A 21,007-nucleotide genomic window follows, 5' to 3' on the forward strand; every position below is an offset into this window, starting at 1 on the left:
ATCTCTGTGACTCTGAATCTCTGGGACTCTGAATATCTGGGACACTGAATCTCTGGGACTCTGAATCTCTGGGACTCTGGATCCCTGGGACTCTGAATCTCTGGGACTCTGAATCTCTGGGACTCTGAATGTCTGGGACTCTGAATCTCTGGGACTCTGAATCTCTGGGACGCTGAATCACTGGGACTCTGAATCTCTGGAACTCTGAATCTCTGGGACTCTGAATCTCTGGGACTCTGAATCTCTGTGACTCTGAATCTCTGGGACTATGAATCTCTGGGACTCTGAATCTCTGCATCTCTGAATCTCTGGGACTCTGAATCTCTGGGACTCTGAATCTCTGGGACTCTGAATCTCTGGGACTCTGAATCTCTGGGTCTCTGAATCTCTGGGACTCCCCTGAATCTCTGGGACTCTGAATCTCCAGGACTCCTCTGAATCTCTGGGTCTCTGAATCTCTGGGACACTGAATCTCTGGGACTCTGAATCTCTGGGACTCTGAATCTCTGGGACTCTGAATCTCTGCGACTCGGAATCTCTGCGACTCTGAATCTCTGTGACTCTGAATCTCTGGGACTCTGAATTTCTGGGACTCTGAATCTCTGGGACTCTGAATCTCTGGGACTCTGAATTTCTGTGACTCTGAATATCTGGGACTCTGAATCTCTGGGATTCTGAATTTCTGGGACTCCTCTGAATCTCTGGGACTCTGAATTTCTGGGAACCTGAATCTCTGGGACACTGAATCTCTGGGACTCTGAATCTCTGGGACGCTGAATCTCTGGGACGCTGAATCTCTGGGACTCTGAATCTCTGGGAATCTGAATCTCTGGGACTCTGAATCTCTGGGACTCTGAATCTCTGGGACTCTGAATCTCTGGGACTCTGAATCCCTGGGACTCTGAATCTCTGGTACTCTGAAACTCTGGGAATCTGAATCTCTGGGACTCTGAATCTCTGGGACGCTGAATCTCTGGGATTCTGAATCTCTGGGACTCTGAATCTCTGGGACGACTCTGAATCTCTGGGACGTCTATGAATCTCTGGGACGACTTTGAATCTCTGGGACTCTGAATCTCTGGGACTCTGAATCTCTGGGACGACTCTGAATCTCTGGGACGACTCTGAATCTCAGGGAATCTGAATCTCTGGGAATCTGAATCTCTGGGACTCTGAATCTCTGTGACTCTGAATCTCTGGGACTCTGAATCTCTGGGACGCTGAATCTCTGAGACTCTGAATCTCTGTGACTCTGAATCTCTGGGACTCTGAATCTCTGGGACGCTGAATCTCTGGGACTCTGAATCTCTGGGACTCTGAATCTCTGGGACTCTGAATCTCTGGGACACTGAATCTCTGGGACTCTGAATCCCTGGGAGTCTGAAGCTCTGGGAATCTGAATCTCTGGGACTCTGAAACTCTGGGAATCTGAATTTCTGGGACTCTGAATCTCTGGGACGACTCCAAATCTCAGGAAATCTGAATCTCTGGGACTCTGAATCTCTGGGATGACTATGAATCTCTGGGACGACTCTGAATCTCTGGGACTCTGAATCACTGGGACTCTGAATCTCTGGGACGACTCTGAATCTCTGGGACGACTCTGAATCTCAGGGAATCTGAATCACTGGGAATCTGAATCTCTGGGACTCTGAATCTCTGGGACGCTGCATCGCTGGGACGCTGAATCTCTGGGACTCTGAATCTCTGGGACTCTGAATCTCTGGAACTCTGAATCTCTGCATCTCTGAATCTCTGGGACTCTGAATCTCTGGGACTCTGAATCTCTGGGACTCTGAATCTCTGGGAATCTGAATCTCTGGGACTCTGAATCTCTGGGACTCTGAATCTCTGGGACTCTGAATCTCTGGGACTCTGAATCTCTGGGACTCTGAATATCTGGGACACTGAATCTCTGGGACTCTGAATCTCTGGGACTCTGGATCCCTGGGACTCTGAATCTCTGGGACTCTGAATCTCTGGGACTCTGAATCTCTGGGACTCTGAATCTCTGGGACGCTGAATCACTGGGACTCTGAATCTCTGGAACTCTGAATCTCTGGGACTCTGAATCTCTGGGACTCTGAATCTCTGTGACTCTGAATCTCTGGGACTATGAATCTCTGGGACTCTGAATCTCTGCATCTCTGAATCTCTGGGTCTCTGAATCTCTGGGACTCTGAATCTCTGGGACTCTGAATCTCTGGGATTCTGAATCTCTGGGACTCTGAATCTCTGGGACTCCCCTGAATCTCTGGGACTCTGAATCTCTAGGACTCCTCTGAATCTCTGGGACTCTGAATCTCTGGGACTCTGAATCTCTGGGACTCTGAATCTCTGCGACTCGGAATCTCTGCGACTCTGAATCTCTGCGACTCTGAATCTCTGGGACTCTGAATCTCTGCGACTTGGAATCTCTGCGACTCTGAATCTCTGCGACTCTGAATCTCTGGGACTCTGAATTTCTGGGACTCTGAATCTCTGGGACTCTGAATTTCTGGGACTCTGAATTTCTGTGACTCTTAATATCTGGCACTCTGAATCTCTGGGACTCCTCTGAATCTCTGGGATTCTGAATTTCTGGGACTCCTCTGAATCTCTGGGACTCTGCATCTCTGGGAATCTGAATCTCTGGGACTCTGAATCTCTGGGACTCTGAATCTCTGGGACTCTGAATCTCTGGGACGCTGTACCTCTGGGACTCTGAGTCTCTGGGACTCTGAATCTCTGGGACTCTGAATCTCTGGGACTCTGAATCTCTGGGACTCTGAATCTCTGGGACTCTGAATCTCTGGGATGCTGAATCTCTGGGACGCTGAATCTCTGGGACTCTGAATCTCTGGGACTCTGAATCTCTGGGACTCTGAATCTCTGGGACTCTGAATCTCTGGGACTCTGAATCTCTGGGACGCTGCATCGCTGGGACGCTGAATCTCTGGGAATCTGTATCTCTGGGACTCTGAATCTCTGGGACTCTGAATCTCTGGGACTCTGAATTTCTGGGACGCTGAACCTCTGTGACACTGAATCTCTGGGACTCTGAATCTCTGGGACTCTGAATCTCTGCGAATCTGAATTTCTGGGACTCTGGATCTCTGGGACTCTGAATCTCTGGGACTCTGGATCCCTGGGACTCTGAATCTCTGGGACTCTGAATCTCTGGGACTCTGAATGTCTGGGACTCTGAATCTCTGGGACTCTGAATCTCTGGGATGCTGAATCACTGGGACTCTGAATCTCTGGGACTCTGAATCTCTGGGGCTCTGAATCTCTGTGACTCTGAATCTCTGGGACTCTGAATCTCTGGGACGCTGAATCTCTGGGACTCTGAATCTCTGGGACTCTGAATCTCTGGGTCTCTGAATCTCTGGGACACTGAATCTCTGGGACTCTGAATCCCTGGGAGTCTGAATCTCTGGGAATCTGAATCTCTGGGACTCTGAAACTCTGGGAATCTGAATCTCTGGGACTCTGAATCTCTGGGACGTCTCTGAATCTCTGGAACGACTCTGAATCTCTGGGACGACTCCGAATCTCAGGAAATCTGAATCTCTGGGACTCTGAATCTCTGGGACTCTGAATCTCTGGGACGACTCTGAATCTCTGGGACGACTCTGAATCTCAGGGAATCTGAATCACTGGGACTCTGAATCTCTGGGACTCTGAATCTCTGGGACTCTGAATCTCTGGGACTCTGAATCCCTGGGACTCTGAATCTCTGGTACTCTGAAACTCTGGGAATCTGAATCTCTGGGACTCTGAATCTCTGGGACTCTGAATCTCTGGGACTCTGAATCTCTGTGACGCTGAATCTCTGGGATTCTGAATCTCTGGGTCTCTTAATCTCTGGGACGACTCTGAATCTCTGGGACGACTATGAATCTCTGGGACGACTCTGAATCTCAGGAAATCTGAATCTCTGGGACTCTGAATGTCTGGGACTCTGAATCTCTGGGACGACTCTGAATCTCTGGGACGACTCTGAATCTCAGGGAAACTGAATCTCTGGGAATCTGAATCTCTGGGACTCTGAATCTCTGGGACTCTGAATCTCTGGGACTCTGAATCTCTGGGACTCTGAATCTCTGGGACTCTGAATCTCTGGGACTCTGAATCTCTGGGACGCTGCATCGCTGGGACGCTGAATCTCTGGGAATCTGAATCTCTGGGACTCTGAATCTCTGGGACTCTGAATCTCTGGGACTCTGAATTTCTGGGACGCTGAACCTCTGTGACACTGAATCTCTGGGACTCTGAATCTCTGGGACTCTGAATCTCTGCGAATCTGAATTTCTGGGACACTGAATCTCTGGGACTCTGAATCTCTGGGACTCTGGATCCCTGGGACTCTGAATCTCTGGGACTCTGAATCTCTGGGACTCTGAATGTCTGGGACTCTGAATCTCTGGGACTCTGAATCTCTGGGATGCTGAATCACTGGGACTCTGAATCTCTGGGACTCTGAATCTCTGGGACTCTGAATCTCTGTGACTCTGAATCTCTGGGACTCTGAATCTCTGGGACGCTGAATCTCTGGGACTCTGAATCTCTGGGACTCTGAATCTCTGGGACTCTGAATCTCTGGGACACTGAATCTCTGGGACTCTGAATCCCTGGGAGTCTGAATCTCTGGGAATCTGAATCTCTGGGACTCTGAAACTATGGGAATCTGAATCTCTGGGACTCTGAATCTCTGGGACGTCTCTGAATCTCTGGAACGACTCTGAATCTCTGGGACGACTCCGAATCTCAGGAAATCTGAATCTCTGGGACTCTGAATCTCTGGGACTCTGAATCTCTGGGACGACTCTGAATCTCTGGGACGACTCTGAATCTCTGGGAATCTGAATCACTGGGAATCTGAATCTCTGGGACTCTGAATCTCTGGGACGCTGCATCGCTGGGACGCTGAATCTCTGGGACTCTGAATCTCTGGGACTCTGAATCTCTGGGACTCTGAATCTCTGCATCTCTGAATCTCTGGGACTCTGAATCTCTGGGACTCTGAATCTCTGGGACTCTGAATCTCTGGGACTCTGAATCTCTGGGACTCTGAATCTCTGGGACTCTGAATCTCTGGGACTCCCCTGAATCTCTGGGACTCTGAATCTCTAGGACTCCTCTGAATCTCTGGGTCTCTGAATCTCTGGGACTCTGAATCTCTGGGACTCCGAATCTCTGGGACTCTGAATCTCTGGGACTCTGAATCTCTGGGACTCTGAATCTCTGGGACTCTCAATCTCTGGGACTCTGAATCTCTGGGACTCTGAATATCTGGGTCACTGAATCTCTGGGACTCTGAATCTCTGGGACTCTGGATCCCTGGGACTCTGAATCTCTGGGACACTGAATCTCTGGGACTCTGAATGTCTGGGACTCTGAATCTCTGGGACTCTGAATCTCTGGGACGCTGAATCACTGGGACTCTGAATCTCTGGAACTCTGAATCTCTGGGACTCTGAATCTCTGGGACTCTGAATCTCTGTGACTCTGAATCTCTGGGACTATGAATCTCTGGGACTCTGAATCTCTGCATCTCTGAATCTCTGGGACTCTGAATCTCTGGGACTCTGAATCTCTGGGACTCTGAATCTCTGGGACTCTGAATCTCTGGGACTCTGAATCTCTGGGATTCCCTGAATCTCTGGGACTCTGAATCTCTAGGACTCCTCTGAATCTCTGGGTCTCTGAATCTCTGGGACTCTGAATCTCTGGGACTCTGAATCTCTGGGACTCTGAATCTCTGGGACTCTGAATCTCTGGGACTCTGAATCTCTGGGACGCTGAATCTCTGGGACGCTGAATCTCTGGGACTCTGAATCTCTGGGACTCTGAATCCCTGGGACTCTGAATCTCTGGTACTCTGAAACTCTGGGAATCTGAATCTCTGGGACTCTGAATCTCTGGGACTCTGAATCTCTGGGACTCTGAATCTCTGGGACGCTGAATCTCTGGGATTCTGAATCTCTGGGACTCTGAATCTCTGGGACGACTCTGAATCTCTGGGACGACTATGAATCTCTGGGACGACTCTGAATCTCAGGAAATCTGAATCTCTGGGACTCTGAATGTCTGGGACTCTGAATCTCTGGGACAACTCTGAATCTCTGGGACGACTCTGAATCTCAGGGAAACTGAATCTCTGGGAATCTGAATCTCTGGGACTCTGAATCTCTGGGACTCTGAATCTCTGGGACTCTGAATCTCTGGGACTCTGAATCTCTGGGACTCTGCATCTCTGGGACTCTGAATCTCTGGGACGCTGCATCGCTGGGACGCTGAATCTCTGGGAATCTGAATCTCTGGGACTCTGAATCTCTGGGACTCTGAATCTCTGGGACACTGAATTTCTGAGACGCTGAACCTCTGTGACACTGAATCTCTGGGACTCTGAATCTCTGGGACTCTGAATCTCTGCGAATCTGAATTTCTGGGGCTCTGAATCTCTGGGACTCTGAATCTCTGGGACTCTGGATCCCTGGGACTCTGAATCTCTGGGACTCTGAATCTCTGGGACTCTGAATGTCTGGGACTCTGAATCTCTGGGACTCTGAATCTCTGGGATGCTGAATCACTGGGACTCTGAATCTCTGGGACTCTGAATCTCTGGGACTCTGAATCTCTGTGACTCTGAATCTCTGGGACTCTGAATCTCTGGGACGCTGAATCTCTGGGACTCTGAATCTCTGGGACTCTGAATCTCTGGGTCTCTGAATTCCTGGGACACTGAATCTCTGGGACTCTGAATCCCTGGGAGTCTGAATCTCTGGGAATCTGAATCTCTGGGACTCTGAAACTCTGGGAATCTGAATCTCTGGGACTCTGAATCTCTGGGACGTCTCTGAATCTCTGGAACGACTCTGAATCTCTGGGACGACTCCGAATCTCAGGAAATCTGAATCTCTGGGACTCTGAATCTCTGGGACTCTGAATCTCTGGGACGACTCTGAATCTCTGGGACGACTCTGAATCTCAGGGAATCTGAATCACTGGGAATCTGAATCTCTGGGACTCTGAATCTCTGGGACGCTGCATCGCTGGGACGCTGAATCTCTGGGACTCTGAATCTCTGGGACTCTGAATCTCTGGGACTCTGAATCTCTGCATCTCTGAATCTCTGGGACTCTGAATCTCTGGGACTCTGAATCTCTGGGACTCTGAATCTCTGGGACTCTGAATCTCTGGGACTCTGAATCTCTGGGACTCCCCTGAATCTCTGGGACTCTGAATCTCTAGGACTCCTCTGAATCTCTGGGTCTCTGAATCTCTGGGACTCTGAATCTCTGGGACTCCGAATCTCTGGGACTCTGAATCTCTGGGACTCTGAATCTCTGCGACTCGGAATCTCTGCGACTCTGAATCTCTGCGACTCTGAATATCTGGGACTCTGAATCTCTGGGACGCTGCATCGCTGGGACGCTGAATCTCTGGGACTCTGAATCTCTGGGACTCTGAATCTCTGGGACTCTGAATCTCTGCATCTCTGAATCTCTGGGACTCTGAATCTCTGGGACTCTGAATCTCTGGGACTCTGAATCTCTGGGACTCTGAATCTCTGGGACTCTGAATCTCTGGGACTCTGAATCTCTGGGACTCCCCTGAATCTCTGGGACTCTGAATCTCTAGGACTCCTCTGAATCTCTGGGTCTCTGAATCTCTGGGACTCTGAATCTCTGGGACTCCGAATCTCTGGGACTCTGAATCTCTGGGACTCTGAATCTCTGCGACTCGGAATCTCTGCGACTCTGAATCTCTGCGACTCTGAATCTCTGGGACTCTGAATCTCTGGGACTCTGAATCTCTGGGACTCTCAATCTCTGGCACTCTGAATCTCTGGGACTCTGAATATCTGGGACACTGAATCTCTGGGACTCTGAATCTCTGGGACTCTGGATCCCTGGGACTCTGAATCTCTGGGACACTGAATCTCTGGGACTTTAATGTCTGGGACTCTGAATCTCTGGGACTCTGAATCTCTGGGACGCTGAATCACTGGGACTCTGAATCTCTGGAACTCTGAATCTCTGGGACTCTGAATCTCTGGGACTCTGAATCTCTGTGACTCTGAATCTCTGGGACTATGAATCTCTGGGACTCTGAATCTCTGCATCTCTGAATCTCTGGGACTCTGAATCTCTGGGACTCTGAATCTCTGGGACTCTGAATCTCTGGGACTCTGAATCTCTGGGACTCTGAATCTCTGGGACTCCCCTGAATCTCTGGGACTCTGAATCTCTAGGACTCCTCTGAATCTCTGGGTCTCTGAATCTCTGGGACTCTGAATCTCTGGGACTCTGAATCTCTGGGACTCTGAATCTCTGGGACTCTGAATCTCTGCGACTCGGAATCTCTGCGACTCTGAATCTCTGCGACTCTGAATCTCTGGGACTCTGAATTTCTGGGACTCTGAATCTCTGGGACTCTGAATCTCTGGGACTCTGAATTTCTGTGACTCTGAATATTTGGGACTCTGAATCTCTGTGATTCTGAATTTCTGGGACTCCTCTGAATCTCTGGGACTCTGAATCTCTGGGAATCTGAATCTCTGGGACTCTGAATCTCTGGGACTCTGAATCTCTGGGACGCTGAATCTCTGGGACGCTGAATCTCTGGGACTCTGAATCTCTGGGACTCTGAATCTCTGGGACTCTGAATCCCTGGGACTCTGAATCTCTGGTACTCTGAAACTCTGGGAATCTGAATCTCTGGGACTCTGAATCTCTGGGACTCTGAATCTCTGGGACTCTGAATCTCTGGGACTCTGAATCTCTGGGACTCTGAATCTCTGGGACTCCCCTGAATCTCTGGGACTCTGAATCTCTAGGACTCCTCTGAATCTCTGGGTCTCTGAATCTCTGGGACTCTGAATCTCTGGGACTCTGAATCTCTGGGACTCTGAATCTCTGGGACTCTGAATCTCTGGGACTCTGAATTTCTGTGACTCTGAATATTTGGGACTCTGAATCTCTGGGATTCTGAATTTCTGGGACTCCTCTGAATCTCTGGGACTCTGAATCTCTGGGAATCTGAATCTCTGGGACTCTGAATCTCTGGGACTCTGAATCTCTGGGACGCTGAATCTCTGGGACGCTGAATCTCTGGGACTCTGAATCTCTGGGACTCTGAATCTCTGGGACTCTGAATCCCTGGGACTCTGAATCTCTGGTACTCTGAAACTCTGGGAATCTGAATCTCTGGGACTCTGAATCTCTGGGACTCTGAATCTCTGGGACTCTGAATCTCTGGGACGCTGAATCTCTGGGATTCTGAATCTCTGGGACTCTGAATCTCTGGGACGATTCTGAATCTCTGGGACGACTATGAATCTCTGGGACGACTCTGAATCTCAGGAAATCTGAATCTCTGGGACTCTGAATGTCTGGGACTCTGAATCTCTGGGACAACTCTGAATCTCTGGGACGACTCTGAATCTCAGGGAAACTGAATCTCTGGGAATCTGAATCTCTGGGACTCTGAATCTCTGGGACTCTGAATCTCTGGGACTCTGAATCTCTGGGACTCTGAATCTCTGGGACTCTGCATATCTGGGACTCTGAATCTCTGGGACGCTGCATCGCTGGGACGCTGAATCTCTGGGAATCTGAATCTCTAGGACTCTGAATCTCTGGGACTCTGAATCTCTGGGACTCTGAATTTCTGAGACGCTGAACCTCTGTGACACTGAATCTCTGGGACTCTGAATCTCTGGGACTCTGAATCTGCGAATCTGAATTTCTGGGGCTCTGAATCTCTGGGACTCTGAATCTCTGGGGCTCTGGATCCCTGGGACTCTGAATCTCTGGGACTCTGAATCTCTGGGACTCTGAATGTCTGGGACTCTGAATCTCTGGGACTCTGAATCTCTGGGATGCTGAATCACTGGGACTCTGAATCTCTGGGACTCTGAATCTCTGGGACTCTGAATCTCTGTGACTCTGAATCTCTGGGACTCTGAATCTCTGGGACGCTGAATCTCTGGGACTCTGAATCTCTGGGACTCTGAATCTCTGGGTCTCTGAATTCCTGGGACACTGAATCTCTGGGACTCTGAATCCCTGGGAGTCTGAATCTCTGGGAATCTGAATCTCTGGGACTCTGAAACTCTGGGAATCTGAATCTCTGGGACTCTGAATCTCTGGGACGTCTCTGAATCTCTGGAACGACTCTGAATCTCTGGGACGACTCCGAATCTCAGGAAATCTGAATCTCTGGGACTCTGAATCTCTGGGACTCTGAATCTCTGGGACGACTCTGAATCTCTGGGACGACTCTGAATCTCAGGGAATCTGAATCACTGGGAATCTGAATCTCTGGGACTCTGAATCTCTGGGACGCTGCATCGCTGGGACGCTGAATCTCTGGGACTCTGAATCTCTGGGACTCTGAATCTCTGGGACTCTGAATCTCTGCATCTCTGAATCTCTGGGACTCTGAATCTCTGGGACTCTGAATCTCTGGGACTCTGAATCTCTGGGACTCTGAATCTCTGGGACTCTGAATCTCTGGGACTCCCCTGAATCTCTGGGACTCTGAATCTCTAGGACTCCTCTGAATCTCTGGGTCTCTGAATCTCTGGGACTCTGAATCTCTGGGACTCCGAATCTCTGGGACTCTGAATCTCTGGGACTCTGAATCTCTGCGACTCGGAATCTCTGCGACTCTGAATCTCTGCGACTCTGAATCTCTGGGACTCTGAATCTCTGGGACGCTGCATCGCTGGGACGCTGAATCTCTGGGACTCTGAATCTCTGGGACTCTGAATCTCTGGGACTCTGAATCTCTGCATCTCTGAATCTCTGGGACTCTGAATCTCTGGGCCTCTGAATCTCTGGGACTCTGAATCTCTGGGACTCTGAATCTCTGGGACTCTGAATCTCTGGGACTCTGAATCTCTGGGACTCTGAATCTCTGGGACTCCCCTGAATCTCTGGGACTCTGAATCTCTAGGACTCCTCTGAATCTCTGGGTCTCTGAATCTCTGGGACTCTGAATCTCTGGGACTCCGAATCTCTGGGACTCTGAATCTCTGGGACTCTGAATCTCTGCGACTCGGAATCTCTGCGACTCGGAATCTCTGCGACTCTGAATCTCTGGGACTCTGAATCTCTGGGACTCTGAATCTCTGGGACTCTCAATCTCTGGGACTCTGAATCTCTGGGACTCTGAATATCTGGGACACTGAATCTCTGGGACTCTGAATCTCTGGGACTCTGGATCCCTGGGACTCTGAATCTCTGGGACACTGAATCTCTGGGACTCTGAATGTCTGGGACTCTGAATCTCTGGGACTCTGAATCTCTGGGACGCTGAATCACTGGGACTCTGAATCTCTGGAACTCTGAATCTCTGGGACTCTGAATCTCTGGGACTCTGAATCTCTGTGACTCTGAATCTCTGGGACTATGAATCTCTGGGACACTGAATCTCTGCATCTCTGAATCTCTGGGACTCTGAATCTCTGGGACTCTGAATCTCTGGGACTCTGAATCTCTGGGACTCTGAATCTCTGGGACTCTGAATCTCTGGGACTCCCCTGAATCTCTGGGACTCTGAATCTCTAGGACTCCTCTGAATCTCTGTGTCTCTGAATCTCTGGGACTCTGAATCTCTGGGACTCTGAATCTCTGGGACTCTGAATCTCTGGGACTCTGAATCTCTGCGACTCGGAATCTCTGCGACTCTGAATCTCTGCGACTCTGAATCTCTGGGACTCTGAATTTCTGGGACTCTGAATCTCTGGGACTCTGAATCTCTGGGACTCTGAATTTCTGTGACTCTGAATATTTGGGACTCTGAATCTCTGGGATTCTGAATTTCTGGGACTCCTCTGAATCTCTGGGACTCTGAATCTCTGGGAATCTGAATCTCTGGGACTCTGAATCTCTGGGACTCTGAATCTCTGGGACGCTGAATCTCTGGGACGCTGAATCTCTGGGACTCTGAATCTCTGGGACTCTGAATCTCTGGGACTCTGAATCCCTGGGACTCTGAATCTCTGGTACTCTGAAACTCTGGGAATCTGAATCTCTGGGACTCTGAATCTCTGGGACTCTGAATCTCTGGGACTCTGAATCTCTGGGACGCTGAATCTCTGGGATTCTGAATCTCTGGGACTCTGAATCTCTGGGACGACTCTGAATCTCTGGGACGACTATGAATCTCTGGGACGACTCTGAATCTCAGGAAATCTGAATCTCTGGGACTCTGAATGTCTGGGACTCTGAATCTCTGGGACAATTCTGAATCTCTGGGACGACTCTGAATCTCAGGGAAACTGAATCTCTGGGAATCTGAATCTCTGGGACTCTGAATCTCTGGGACTCTGAATCTCTGGGACTCTGAATCTCTGGGACTCTGAATCTCTGGGACTCTGCATCTCTGGGACTCTGAATCTCTGGGACGCTGCATCGCTGGGACGCTGAATCTCTGGGAATCTGAATCTCTGGGACTCTGAATCTCTGGGACTCTGAATCTCTGGGACTCTGAATTTCTGGGACGCTGAACCTCTGTGACACTGAATCTCTGGGACTCTGAATCTCTGGGACTCTGAATCTCTGCGAATCTGAATTTCTGGGGCTCTGAATCTCTGGGACTCTGAATCTCTGGGACTCTGGATCCCTGGGACTCTGAATCTCTGGGACTCTGAATCTCTGGGACTCTGAATGTCTGGGACTCTGAATCTCTGGGACTCTGAATCTCTGGGATGCTGAATCACTGGGACTCTGAATCTCTGGGACTCTGAATCTCTGGGACTCTGAATCTCTGTGACTCTGAATCTCTGGGACTCTGAATCTCTGGGACGCTGAATCTCTGGGTCTCTGAATCCCTGGGACACTGAATCTCTGGGACTCTGAATCCCTGGGAGTCTGAATCTCTGGGAATCTGAATCTCTGGGACTCTGAAACTCTGGGAATCTGAATCTCTGGGACTCTGAATCTCTGGGACGTCTCTGAATCTCTGGAACGACTCTGAATCTCTGGGACGACTCCGAATCTCAGGAAATCTGAATCTCTGGGACTCTGAATCTCTGGGACTCTGAATCTCTGGGACGACTCTGAATCTCTGGGACGACTCTGAATCTCAGGGAATCTGAATCACTGGGAATCTGAATCTCTGGGACTCTGAATCTCTGGGACGCTGCATCGCTGGGACGCTGAATCTCTGGGACTCTGAATCTCTGGGACTCTGAATCTCTGGGACTCTGAATCTCTGCATCTCTGAATCTCTGGGACTCTGAATCTCTGGGACTCTGAATCTCTGGGATTCTGAATCTCTGGGACTCTGAATCTCTGGGACTCTGAATCTCTGGGACTCCCCTGAATCTCTGGGACTCTGAATCTCTAGGACTCCTCTGAATCTCTGGGTCTCTGAATCTCTGGGACTCTGAATCTCTGGGACTCCGAATCTCTGGGACTCTGAATCTCTGGGACTCTGAATCTCTGCGACTCGGAATCTCTGCGACTCTGAATCTCTGCGACTCTGAATCTCTGGGACTCTGAATTTCTGGGACTCTGAATCTCTGGGACTCTGAATCTCTGGGACTCTGAATTTCTGTGACTCTGAATATCTGGGACTCTGAATCTCTGGGATTCTGAATTTCTGGGACTCCTCTGAATCTCTGGGACTCTGAATCTCTGGGAAACTGAATCTCTGGGACTCTGAATCTCTGGGACTCTGAAGCTCTGGGACTCTGAATCTCTGGGACGCTGAATCTCTGGGACGCTGAATCTCTGGGACTCTGAATCTCTGGGACTCTGAATCTCTGGGACTCTGAATCTCTGGGACTCTGAATCTCTGGGACTCTGAATCCCTGGGACTCTGAATCTCTGGTACTCTGAAACTCTGGGAATCTGAATCTCTGGGACTCTGAATCTCTGGGACTCTGAATCTCTGGGACTCTGTATCTCTGGGACGCTGAATCTCTGGGATGACTCTGAATCTCTGGGACGACTCTGAATCTCAGGGAATCTGAATATCTGGGAATCTGAATCTCTGGGACTCTGAATCTCTGGGACGACTCTGTATCTCTGGGACGACTCTGAATCTCAGGGAATCTGAATCTCTGGGAATCTGAATCTCTGTGACTCTGAATCTCTGGGAATCTGAATCTCTGGGACTCTGAATCTCTGGGACTCTGAATCTCTAGGTCTCCTCTGAATCTCTGGGTCTCTGAATCTCTGGGACTCTGAATCTCTGGGACTCCGAATCTCTGGGACTCTGAATCTCTGGGACTCTGAATCTCTGCGACTCGGAATCTCTGCGACTCTGAATCTCTGCGACTCTGAATCTCTGGGACTCTGAATCTCTGGGACTCTGAATCTCTGGGACTCTCAATCTCTGGGACTCTGAATCTCTGGGACTCTGAATATCTGGGTCACTGAATCTCTGGGACTCTGAATCTCTGGGACTCTGGATCCCTGGGACTCTGAATCTCTGGGACACTGAATCTCTGGGACTCTGAATGTCTGGGACTCTGAATCTCTGGGACTCTGAATCTCTGGGACGCTGAATCACTGGGACTCTGAATCTCTGGAACTCTGAATCTCTGGGACTCTGAATCTCTGGGACTCTGAATCTCTGTGACTCTGAATCTCTGGGACTATGAATCTCTGGGACTCTGAATCTCTGCATCTCTGAATCTCTGGGACTCTGAATCTCTGGGACTCTGAATCTCTGGGACTCTGAATCTCTGGGACTCTGAATCTCTGGGACTCTGAATCTCTGGGATTCCCTGAATCTCTGGGACTCTGAATCTCTAGGACTCCTCTGAATCTCTGGGTCTCTGAATCTCTGGGACTCTGAATCTCTGGGACTCTGAATCTCTGGGACTCTGAATCTCTGGGACTCTGAATTTCTGTGACTCTGAATATTTGGGACTCTGAATCTCTGGGATTCTGAATTTCTGGGACTCCTCTGAATCTCTGGGACTCTGAATCTCTGGGAATCTGAATCTCTGGGACTCTGAATCTCTGGGACTCTGAATCTCTGGGACGCTGAATCTCTGGGATGCTGAATCTCTGGGACTCTGAATCTCTGGGACTCTGAATCTCTGGGACTCTGAATCCCTGGGACTCTGAATCTCTGGTACTCTGAAACTCTGGGAATCTGAATCTCTGGGACTCTGAATCTCTGGGACTCTGAATCTCTGGGACTCTGAATCTCTGGGACGCTGAATCTCTGGGATTCTGAATCTCTGGGACTCTGAATCTCTGGGACGACTCTGAATCTCTGGGACGACTATGAATCTCTGGGACGACTCTGAATCTCAGGAAATCTGAATCTCTGGGACTCTGAATGTCTGGGACTCTGAATCTCTGGGACAACTCTGAATCTCTGGGACGACTCTGAATCTCAGGGAAACTGAATCTCTGGGAATCTGAATCTCTGGGACTCTGAATCTCTGGGACTCTGAATCTCTGGGACTCTGAATCTCTGGGACTCTGAATCTCTGGGACTCTGCATCTCTGGGACTCTGAATCTCTGGGACGCTGCATCGCTGGGACGCTGAATCTCTGGGAATCTGAATCTCTGGGACTCTGAATCTCTGGGACTCTGAATCTCTGGGACACTGAATTTCTGAGACGCTGAACCTCTGTGACACTGAATCTCTGGGACTCTGAATCTCTGGGACTCTGAATCTCTGCGAATCTGAATTTCTGGGGCTCTGAATCTCTGGGACTCTGAATCTCTGGGACTCTGGATCCCTGGGACTCTGAATCTCTGGGACTCTGAATCTCTGGGACTCTGAATGTCTGGGACTCTGAATCTCTGGGACTCTGAATCTCTGGGATGCTGAATCACTGGGACTCTGAATCTCTGGGACTCTGAATCTCTGGGACTCTGAATCTCTGTGACTCTGAATCTCTGGGACTCTGAATCTCTGGGACGCTGAATCTCTGGGACTCTGAATCTCTGGGACTCTGAATCTCTGGGTCTCTGAATTCCTGGGACACTGAATCTCTGGGACTCTGAATCCCTGGGAGTCTGAATCTCTGGGAATCTGAATCTCTGGGACTCTGAAACTCTGGGAATCTGAATCTCTGGGACTCTGAATCTCTGGGACGTCTCTGAATCTCTGGAACGACTCTGAATCTCTGGGACGACTCCGAATCTCAGGAAATCTGAATCTCTGGGACTCTGAATCTCTGGGACTCTGAATCTCTGGGACGACTCTGAATCTCTGGGACGACTCTGAATCTCAGGGAATCTGAATCACTGGGAATCTGAATCTCTGGGACTCTGAATCTCTGGGACGCTGCATCGCTGGGACGCTGAATCTCTGGGACTCTGAATCTCTGGGACTCTGAATCTCTGGGACTCTGAATCTCTGCATCTCTGAATCTCTGGGACTCTGAATCTCTGGGACTCTGAATCTCTGGGACTCTGAATCTCTGGGACTCTGAATCTCTGGGACTCTGAATCTCTGGGACTCCCCTGAATCTCTGGGACTCTGAATCTCTAGGACTCCTCTGAATCTCTGGGTCTCTGAATCTCTGGGACTCTGAATCTCTGGGACTCCGAATCTCTGGGACTCTGAATCTCTGGGACTCTGAATCTCTGCGACTCGGAATCTCTGCGACTCTGAATCTCTGCGACTCTGAATATCTGGGACTCTGAATCTCTGGGACGCTGCATCGCTGGGACGCTGAATCTCTGGGACTCTGAATCTCTGGGACTCTGAATCTCTGGGACTCTGAATCTCTGCATCTCTGAATCTCTGGGACTCTGAATCTCTGGGACTCTGAATCTCTGGGACTCTGAATCTCTGGGACTCTGAATCTCTGGGACTCTGAATCTCTGGGACTCTGAATCTCTGGGACTCCCCTGAATCTCTGGGACTCTGAATCTCTAGGACTCCTCTGAATCTCTGGGTCTCTGAATCTCTGGGACTCTGAATCTCTGGGACTCCGAATCTCTGGGACTCTGAATCTCTGGGACTCTGAATCTCTGCGACTCGGAATCTCTGCGACTCTGAATCTCTGCGACTCTGAATCTCTGGGACTCTGAATCTCTGGGACTCTGAATCTCTGGGACTCTCAATCTCTGGGACTCTGAATCTCTGGGACTCTGAATATCTGGGACACTGAATCTCTGGGACTCTGAATCTCTGGGACTCTGGATCCCTGGGACTCTGAATCTCTGGGACACTGAATCTCTGGGACTTTAATGTCTGGGACTCTGAATCTCTGGGACTCTGAATCTCTGGGACGCTGAATCACTGGGACTCTGAATCTCTGGAACTCTGAATCTCTGGGACTCTGAATCTCTGGGACTCTGAATCTCTGTGACTCTGAATCTCTGGGACTATGAATCTCTGGGACTCTGAATCTCTGCATCTCTGAATCTCTGGGACTCTGAATCTCTGGGACTCTGAATCTCTGGGACTCTGAATCTCTGGGACTCTGAATCTCTGGGACTCTGAATCTCTGGGACTCCCCTGAATCTCTGGGACTCTGAATCTCTAGGACTCCTCTGAATCTCTGGGTCTCTGAATCTCTGGGACTCTGAATCTCTGGGACTCTGAATCTCTGGGACTCTGAATCTCTGGGACTCTGAATCTCTGCGACTCGGAATCTCTGCGACTCTGAATCTCTGCGACTCTGAATCTCTGGGACTCTGAATTTCTGGGACTCTGAATCTCTGGGACTCTGAATCTCTGGGACTCTGAATTTCTGTGACTCTGAATATTTGGGACTCTGAATCTCTGTGATTCTGAATTTCTGGGACTCCTCTGAATCTCTGGGACTCTGAATCTCTGGGAATCTGAATCTCTGGGACTCTGAATCTCTGGGACTCTGAATCTCTGGGACGCTGAATCTCTGGGACGCTGAATCTCTGGGACTCTGAATCTCTGGGACTCTGAATCTCTGGGACTCTGAATCCCTGGGACTCTGAATCTCTGGTACTCTGAAACTCTGGGAATCTGAATCTCTGGGACTCTGAATCTCTGGGACTCTGAATCTCTGGGACTCTGAATCTCTGGGACTCTGAATCTCTGGGACTCTGAATCTCTGGGACTCCCCTGAATCTCTGGGAATCTGAATCTCTAGGACTCCTCTGAATCTCTGGGTCTCTGAATCTCTGGGACTCTGAATCTCTGGGACTCTGAATCTCTGGGACTCTGAATCTCTGGGACTCTGAATCTCTGGGACTCTGAATTTCTGTGACTCTGAATATTTGGGACTCTGAATCTCTGGGATTCTGAATTTCTGGGACTCCTCTGAATCTCTGGGACTCTGAATCTCTGGGAATCTGAATCTCTGGGACTCTGAATCTCTGGGACTCTGAATCTCTGGGACGCTGAATCTCTGGGACGCTGAATCTCTGGGACTCTGAATCTCTGGGACTCTGAATCTCTGGGACTCTGAATCCCTGGGACTCTGAATCTCTGGTACTCTGAAACTCTGGGAATCTGAATCTCTGGGACTCTGAATCTCTGGGACTCTGAATCTCTGGGACTCTGAATCTCTGGGACGCTGAATCTCTGGGATTCTGAATCTCTGGGACTCTGAATCTCTGGGACGACTCTGAATCTCTGGGACGACTATGAATCTCTGGGACGACTCTGAATCTCAGGAAATCTGAATCTCTGGGACTCTGAATGTCTGGGACTCTGAATCTCTGGGACAACTCTGAATCTCTGGGACGACTCTGAATCTCAGGGAAACTGAATCTCTGGGAATCTGAATCTCTGGGACTCTGAATCTCTGGGACTCTGAATCTCTGGGACTCTGAATCTCTGGGACTCTGAATCTCTGGGACTCTGCATATCTGGGACTCTGAATCTCTGGGACGCTGCATCGCTGGGACGCTGAATCTCTGGGAATCTGAATCTCTAGGACTCTGAATCTCTGGGACTCTGAATCTCTGGGACTCTGAATTTCTGAGACGCTGAACCTCTGTGACACTGAATCTCTGGGACTCTGAATCTCTGGGACTCTGAATCTGCGAATCTGAATTTCTGGGGCTCTGAATCTCTGGGACTCTGAATCTCTGGGGCTCTGGATCCCTGGGACTCTGAATCTCTGGGACTCTGAATCTCTGGGACTCTGAATGTCTGGGACTCTGAATCTCTGGGACTCTGAATCTCTGGGATGCTGAATCACTGGGACTCTGAATCTCTGGGACTCTGAATCTCTGGGACTCTGAATCTCTGTGACTCTGAATCTCTGGGACTCTGAATCTCTGGGACGCTGAATCTCTGGGACTCTGAATCTCTGGGACTCTGAATCTCTGGGTCTCTGAATTCCTGGGACACTGAATCTCTGGGACTCTGAATCCCTGGGAGTCTGAATCTCTGGGAATCTGAATCTCTGGGACTCTGAAACTCTGGGAATCTGAATCTCTGGGACTCTGAATCTCTGGGACGTCTCTGAATCTCTGGAACGACTCTGAATCTCTGGGACGACTCCGAATCTCAGGAAATCTGAATCTCTGGGACTCTGAATCTCTGGGACTCTGAATCTCTGGGACGACTCTGAATCTCTGGGACGACTCTGAATCTCAGGGAATCTGAATCACTGGGAATCTGAATCTCTGGGACTCTGAATCTCTGGGACGCTGCATCGCTGGGACGCTGAATCTCTGGGACTCTGAATCTCTGGGACTCTGAATCTCTGGGACTCTGAATCTCTGCATCTCTGAATCTCTGGGACTCTGAATCTCTGGGACTCTGAATCTCTGGGACTCTGAATCTCTGGGACTCTGAATCTCTGGGACTCTGAATCTCTGGGACTCCCCTGAATCTCTGGGACTCTGAATCTCTAGGACTCCTCTGAATCTCTGGGTCTCTGAATCTCTGGGACTCTGAATCTCTGGGACTCCGAATCTCTGGGACTCTGAATCTCTGGGACTCTGAATCTCTGCGACTCGGAATCTCTGCGACTCTGAATCTCTGCGACTCTGAATCTCTGGGACTCTGAATCTCTGGGACGCTGCATCGCTGGGACGCTGAATCTCTGGGACTCTGAATCTCTGGGACTCTGAATCTCTGGGACTCTGAATCTCTGCATCTCTGAATCTCTGGGACTCTGAATCTCTGGGCCTCTGAATCTCTGGGACTCTGAAACTCTGGGACTCTGAATCTCTGGGACTCTGAATCTCTGGGACTCTGAATCTCTGGGACTCTGAATCTCTGGGACTCCCCTGAATCTCTGGGACTCTGAATCTCTAGGACTCCTCTGAATCTCTGGGTCTCTGAATCTCTGGGACTCTGAATCTCTGGGACTCCGAATCTCTGGGACTCTGAATCTCTGGGACTCTGAATCTCTGCGACTCGGAATCTCTGCGACTCGGAATCTCTGCGACTCTGAATCTCTGGGACTCTGAATCTCTGGGACTCTGAATCTCTGGGACTCTCAATCTCTGGGACTCTGAATCTCTGGGACTCTGAATATCTGGGACACTGAATCTCTGGGACTCTGAATCTCTGGGACTCTGGATCCCTGGGACTCTGAATCTCTGGGACACTGAATCTCTGGGACTCTGAATGTCTGGGACTCTGAATCTCTGGGACTCTGAATCTCTGGGACGCTGAATCACTGGGACTCTGAATCTCTGGAACTCTGAATCTCTGGGACTCTGAATCTCTGGGACTCTGAATCTCTGTGACTCTGAATCTCTGGGACTATGAATCTCTGGGACTCTGAATCTCTGCATCTCTGAATCTCTGGGACTCTGAATCTCTGGGACTCTGAATCTCTGGGACTCTGAATCTCTGGGACTCTGTATCTCTGGGACTCTGAATCTCTGGGACTCCCCTGAATCTCTAGGACTCTGAATCTCTAGGACTCCTCTGAATCTCTGTGTCTCTGAATCTCTGGGACTCTGAATCTCTGGGACTCTGAATCTCTGGGACTCTGAATCTCTGGGACTCTGAATCTCTGCGACTCAGAATCTCTGCGACTCTGAATCTCTGCGACTCTGAATCTCTGGGACTCTGAATTTCTGGGACTCTGAATCTCTGGGACTCTGAATCTCTGGGACTCTGAATTTCTGTGACTCTGAA

Source organism: Somniosus microcephalus, chromosome 3 (assembly GCF_052327205.1).
Source record: "Somniosus microcephalus isolate GS21.2 chromosome 3, FLI_Smic_1.0, whole genome shotgun sequence".
Classification (NCBI taxonomy): Eukaryota; Metazoa; Chordata; class Chondrichthyes; order Squaliformes; family Somniosidae; genus Somniosus; species Somniosus microcephalus.